The sequence below is a fragment of the Ursus maritimus genome, unplaced genomic scaffold (genome assembly GCF_017311325.1).
Source record: "Ursus maritimus isolate PB19 unplaced genomic scaffold, ASM1731132v1 scaffold_15, whole genome shotgun sequence".
NCBI lineage: Eukaryota > Metazoa > Chordata > Mammalia > Carnivora > Ursidae > Ursus > Ursus maritimus.
Window position 1 is genome coordinate 38,135,556 of NW_024423897.1, and position 6,841 is coordinate 38,142,396.

General features: G+C 35.2%; 1 pseudogene; it reads left to right on the forward strand.

Moving 5' to 3' along the window:
* The first annotated feature begins 2,549 nt into the window (after positions 1–2,549).
* On the forward strand, positions 2,550–3,158 carry LOC103664859 (annotated as a pseudogene).
* Positions 3,159–6,841: the final 3,683 nt, after the last annotated feature.

Below are 6,841 nucleotides of genomic sequence, written 5' to 3' on the forward strand. Positions count from 1 at the left end.
TACTGCAGAACAGTATCTTTCATATCTTAAACTTCTAAAAATGTTTTCATGGCTTCATGTGGTCATTTTCCTTTGCTGTGGCTTATGAAGCCAACTACATGGTTCTGTTAGAAAGACTTCCATGTTCTTATCACTTATAGGATCCACTTTGTAGGATTTGGTAAACCAACAACTGTATATTGTTCACATTTTATTCTGCAATCACAAAGACACCGTCTTCTTAATTTTCTGTAGATCTTTATTGATATAAGTTCTGTTGCCAAAAAAAGTTAGTTATTATTTTAGATCCAAACCATGTAATCATGGCTAACTATTTATATATGACTTAACTTTTCTACTATAGAATTTTTTAGGTTTGAAGAGGGTTGACTATCAGCCTGAAAGCATAGGAAACCTACTAAGTTGATTATGTTATTGTCCAATGGTCTTGAGTGCGTAATTTCAAAAATTTACCCCCAAACCAAGGGTTTTAGATTAATTTTTCAGCAGCAGATCAGTCTCAATTTTCATTTTTCCCTAGGAATTTTTTCAACTTTGTGGGTTCCAGCCAGATACTTTGCCTTCCTTGAACATATTTTCATGTGGTTTTATAATATTTATTCAACATTATTTTCCATTAGTTCTCTATTTTTAATTGTTGGTAACCATTTCAGTGTGTAGCTATTACATGGTGTAGAACTGATTTATCCACGTTAATGTCTGAGGAGACCATGACCCATTTTATTTGCTGCGTGGTCAGCCCCAGTATTCATGGCAGGTTTTCTGAATATTTCTGATGAAGTCTTTAAGCACATGTAATTCTGAAAACACATTCCCATTTAGTAAGACTTATACAGGATGGTAAGCCCAACATGGCAAAATGTTTCTAAAAAATTCCATAAACATTAAGCATATTTATGTCATAGCATTAAGTTTGGTCAATTTGAAACTTACTGTATTGTAGTATAAGAGGCATTTTGTTTGCTTGTGTTTACTTTCCCAGGAGTAAATGCGTTTTGGTTAACCACAATGGCAAACTTAGTCAAGACATTTATGTCAACAAATCCTACTGCTTAACAAAGTCACATTCTTAGTTTCTAGGACAGCAGACTGGATTCTAAGTAATAAGGTGTTTATAAGGCATGCTGTAAATCTGGGACTATAAACATGTCTACTTTTCTGTTAAACCTGCTGCTGTGCATGAGGTACAATAAGCTCTCTTTTCAGTTTTACGGTGGCCAGTATGTTGGCCTGCCAGTCCTGATTGCTGTTGATTCTGCTGTTCCCAAAGCCTCCTGCCAAGCTCTTGACCCAAGTCACGCTCCCTGGTGATGTCATAATGCTGCTAAGAATTTGCTCATTCACTGTACCTGCAGGGATGCCCCAGGAGTCACATACCTTCTCTATTAGTCACACACTAGTTGGAGAATAACATCATGAAAAAAGCAGGGCCTCTCCTTCCCCTGATTTCAAAGGTATCACATTTTTAGGTCTTTCATAATGAGCCTATAGAAGATATAGTAAGATGACTATTACCTTTACATAAATTATTTTTAACATGGCTTTTTCTCGGGTTAACAGTATACTTTTGTCTTTTTGACAAGAAACAAGATTTTCTCTGCATTTATAAACAAAATTTATTTCAATTCAACACATATTCATGAAACACAGTGCCTGGTATTTGAGATTATCATCAAGTTATTGATGCCAAATATCTGTAGGAAAAGAGGAGAAACTGGTAGTAGATCAGAGTATTTAAATTTCATAATGTCAAATATATGTACTTGGGAAAATCTGGTCAATTAAATTCTTCACTTTTCACCCAAATATTATTATATAGATATACCTTGCATCTTGCCTTACTTTACACTTGATTCCCTCACCCAAGTGCTCATAGTATAATGTTCCAGAGATCCTGTTAGACCTAATATTAAAAACAAAAACAGTCCCTCAACAAAAATCTTCTTAAAATCCACTGGTTTTGAGCTCAGTCCCAAACAAATAGCTCTTGTATTTGTACACTTCTTGTTTCTCAGATGTACACTACCAAGATAACATCAGTGTTTTAACCAGGCATGAACAATGACCCAAATACAAATGACTAAAAACCACAAGTTAAGTTTTCATGGACTGTGAGATTTGGAGCCTATCCTCTACCTTCGATATGTCAGAATGTTTCCTCTGACACTTCATTTAGTAAAAGAGTTTTTTAGTAGAAGATTTTCCTCTGCTACCTTCAGGAAAAAACTCCATCAGTAACAAAACTTTTTAACTAAAGATTTAGAGGCTATTTCTAGAAAGTTCCTTGAGTTACTTTGTCCACAATTATACCTAAATATTTGACATTCAATTTGACAATTAACTTGAATTAAGTGAAAATAATTTTCTTAAACAGTTTTTCAAATTTCAGTGATATATAGACATTTTACAAAAGGAAAAATGTTCTTGTGGATCCTGCAACATTAAATTATTTTTACCATGATGTAATCAAATCTGTTGATTTCATATAATAAAACCTAAGCACCTCTCGTGTTCCGCCGGTGCCTCAGCCCAGATGGGCACCTGAGCCCATGGCACCTACCCTACTCCCTGGACCTCCCAGAGGTGAGGCGCTGCCAGACCAGAGCTCCTTGTGACACATTTTCCAAAGGGCTGGTGAAGACAAGAGTGGGGTGATATTGGACAAGCTTCAGCAAGCACTATCCAATGGGACATGGACTCCATTTAATCAGTTGACTGTCAGATCCATCGTGTCTGTGTTTGAGAGAACCAGTCTGGCATGAACTTCATGAAGTTCACTGGCATCTGTAAGTACATCACAGACTAGCAGAACGTCTTCCACTCTTATGACAAGGACAACTTTAGGATGATTGACAAGAACAAGCTCAGGGAAGCACTCTCGGGGTACCAGTTCTCTGACCAATTTCAGGACATCCTCATTCACAAGTTTTACAGGCATCATGGGGACAAATCATTTGATGACTTCATCCAAGGCTGCATCTTCTTGCAGAATGCAAGATCAGTGAAAGTGAAGTTCTGTGGCCTGCTAAGTGCAACACTCCATGATTTCCTTACCAATATTGACAGATATATTCAGGCACTATTACCATACCTATCAGGATGGCTGGATTCAGGTGTCATATGAACAGTATCTGTCCATGGTCTTTGGCATCTTATAACACAAGCTTTTGCAATATCCTACTTACAGAAGGAAGACTAAAAATGCCAAATCTCCCTACATACTGTTCTTCCTTTAGATTTTATATAATTAACATTTGAGGATCTGACTGTACATATGTGGATAAGCTAATTAAGGTTTCTGCAAATGTAATAATAGTTATAATCATTATTCACATACAAACATTTGATTTGAGACTGTTCAGTTGTCCCATGAGGTAAGATATAATAATGTTTCAGGTATCCTGCATTAAAAAAATTTATCATGTGAATTTCCAGATAGCTCTAGTTCTATAGTGGAAATACTTTTATTAGCCCTTAGGAATTTTAAAATAATATGGAACTTGCAGAGGCTTTTATGTGCCTTACATTTTTTAAAAAGATTTTATTTATTTATTTGAGATAGAATGAGAGAGAGAGAGAGCACAAGCGGGGAGAGAGGGGCAGAGAGAGAGGGAGAAGCAAACTCCCCACTGAGCAGGGATCCTGATGCAGGCTTGATCCCAGGACCCTGAGATCATGACCTGAGCTGAAGGCAGATGCTTAACTGACTGAGCCACTCAGGAGCCCCCGGGTACCTTACATTTTTAAAATAGGATTTAGTATATTTGTTTAAATATGCAACTTAAGCAATAAAGCAAATGCACCTCCTGTCCCATTCCCCAAAAACCTAAACAAATGCAAAAGCAAAAATAAACTCATGCCATCCATAAAATTCAATATTAATTTAATGTGTTACAATGTTGCTGTAATGATACAAAATTACTACTTGCACTATGAATATAATAAACTTTTTATTATCACTACCCTATATGCTTCATGTAGACTGACCCATGTCTGGTTTTTCCTCACCATTTTGAAATCTTAGAAAACATTTGGAGAGAAAATGAGTTAATGATCCTTGTTAATATGGACGACCTTTAAGATATTGAGCAGAACAAAAATGTACAATACTTTTACACTGAAAACTACAAAACATTAGTGAGAGAAGTTGAGAGGGGGTAAATAAATGGAGGATATACCATGTTCATGGACAAAAAGAACCAATACGTAAAAATTCACTTTACCCCAAACTGATCTACCAATTCAATGTGTAAAACACTTAAAATCCCAACCAGTAACTTTTTTGCAGAAATTGATGATTCTGAAATTCATAGGGAAATGCAAAGGCTTATGAATAGACAAGGAAGTCTTTAGAACAGTAAATTTAAAAACTGAAAGCCTTATTACCATATATCAAGACTCACTATGAACTAAACTAATTAGAGAAGTGTGGCATTATAGGAAGCCGGAAAATGGAACAGAACAAGTTTATAAACAAAGTAATATATGTCCAGTTACCTGATTTATGACAAAGGCGACACTCCAGTGAAGTGCAGAAAGTATGGTCTTTTCAGTAAGTAGTGATGGGTCAATTGCATATCCATACAAAAAAAAAGTTTCTTGACCCCTACTTTTCACCATATACAAAAATCAATTCCATATTGATTGCACACCTAAACGCAAGAGGTAAAACAAATAAAGCTTTAATGTGAAAACAAAGAGAATATCTTTAATACCTTGGAATATTCAAAGGTTGCTTAAACAGGCCATTAAAAGCACTAACCATTAAGAAATGATAATCTGTAATAAAACAAAAACAACATAATAAAAACACAATGACCTGTGCTTCTGTAATAGATTGACTAACAGGAACAAGATTTACCCTCCCATCTGAAATAACAACAAGAATAGGCAACAAACAAAATACATGAAACTGCCATTCTCAAAACACAATAGATTAGGGAACAAAGGTCAGTGATAACTGAGAGATGGAGAACAAATGAAATGGGCTCTACTATTGCCCTAACTTTCTCCCTTGAGAGAGTTGACAATAAGCAGTGCGAGGTGGGAACCAAATAGAGCCCAGCAGATGACCTGAGTTGAGACAAGGCTCAGTGTCCAGGGAGACCAAGGAGACTAGAGTTCACAGGACGTAGACTGAACAGGAGAGTATTGCACAGAGAAATAATTCTGGAGATAATACTTAACGGAGTGCTATCTGGTGTATGCATATGAGGAAACCACCTGAGGCCAGGAAAAGAATGATGAGAGAATATTAGAGGGAGCAGTGCCTAGCACTTACACAAGGTCAGAATAATGCCTTTTTGCACTAGCCAGACTAGTAAACAAAATGATTCACAAGCATGGGAAATAACAAAATGGAGGTGCATTAGTAAAAAGAAAGAAATTTAAAATTAGTCCTAGACTAAATACTCCTCAGATGCCACCTAACACCTCTTAAAAATAAACTCAAAAGGGTTGAACTGTCTCCAACTAATTTAACTGCAAAGTTTAAGAATATTCATGGGAAGGGTGCCTGGGAGGCTCAGTCAGTTAAGTGTCTGACTCTTAATTTCAGTTCAGGTCATGATCTCAGGGTCCTGGAATTGAGCCCTGCATCAGGCTCCACACTCAGTGGGGAGTCTGCTTGAGGTTCTCTCTCCCTTCCCCTCTGTCCCTCCTCCCCCATTCTCTCTCTCTCTCTCTCTCTCAAATAAAAATAAATAGAAAAAGAATATTCATAGGAATACAAAAATATCCAGAACCAAAGTATTTAAAATCACAAAGCCAGTTTAATTGGCATTTAATTAAAGATTGCCAAGCATACAAAGAAGCAGGAAAAATACATCCCATAATGAGGACAAAAATCAATCAGCTGAAACCAACTCAGACTGACAGATGTTAAAATTAGCAGACAGGGGCATTGCAAAGTAATTACTATAACTGTATTCCAGATGTTCAAAAATTATGTAGAAACAGAGAAGATATAAAAAAAAGAACCCAAATCAGATTCACAGAGGTGAAAATAACAATGTCTGCAATGAAAACTACACTCTTTAGGATTGTCAGCAGAGTAGGCATTTTAGTAAAAAGATCAGTGAACTTGAAGAAAAAGTAATGGAAACTAAATAAAAACAAAGAAATTTCTTGATTAATTTTTTTAAAAAGCATCGGTGAGCTATGGGATGAGTTCAAGCAGCCTATTCTATGTATAACTAGAGTTTACAAAGAAAAACAAATGAGGCACAAAATATAGTTGAAGAAGTAATGTCTAAAATGTTTCAAATATGATGAAAAACTATAAACCCAAAGATCTAAGAAGTTCCATAAACCCCACACATAAGAAACATAAAGAAAACCTCACCAAGGTATAATCAAATTGCTTAAAACCAGTGAGGGAAAAAAAAGAACAGTAAAAAAGAGAAAATCCTTTATATACTTAGTTTTAATATGTTTACATAATAAACAAAATATTATGTACAAAGAAACACAGATAAAGATGACAACAGATTTCTCATTAGAAACAATGTGAAAGACTGTTGAGCTACATCTTGAAAGTATTTAAAGAAAAAATAACTGTCAAGCTACAAATCTATACCCAGAAAAAGTATCTTTTAAAAGAAATATTCATCACTAGCCAATCTTCAGATAATAGAAAAGTAATACTGGATAGAAATCTAGATTTATACAAAGGAATGAAGAACATCATGGTAATTAGGTGATGATAAACTACATGATAAATATATAAGATTTTTCTTATTATTTAAATATTTTATTAAATACAATGATAACAATGTTTTGTGAGATACATGTATATATAAATAAAGTACATAGCATTAAAGTCGGGAGTAGAGAAATGAAA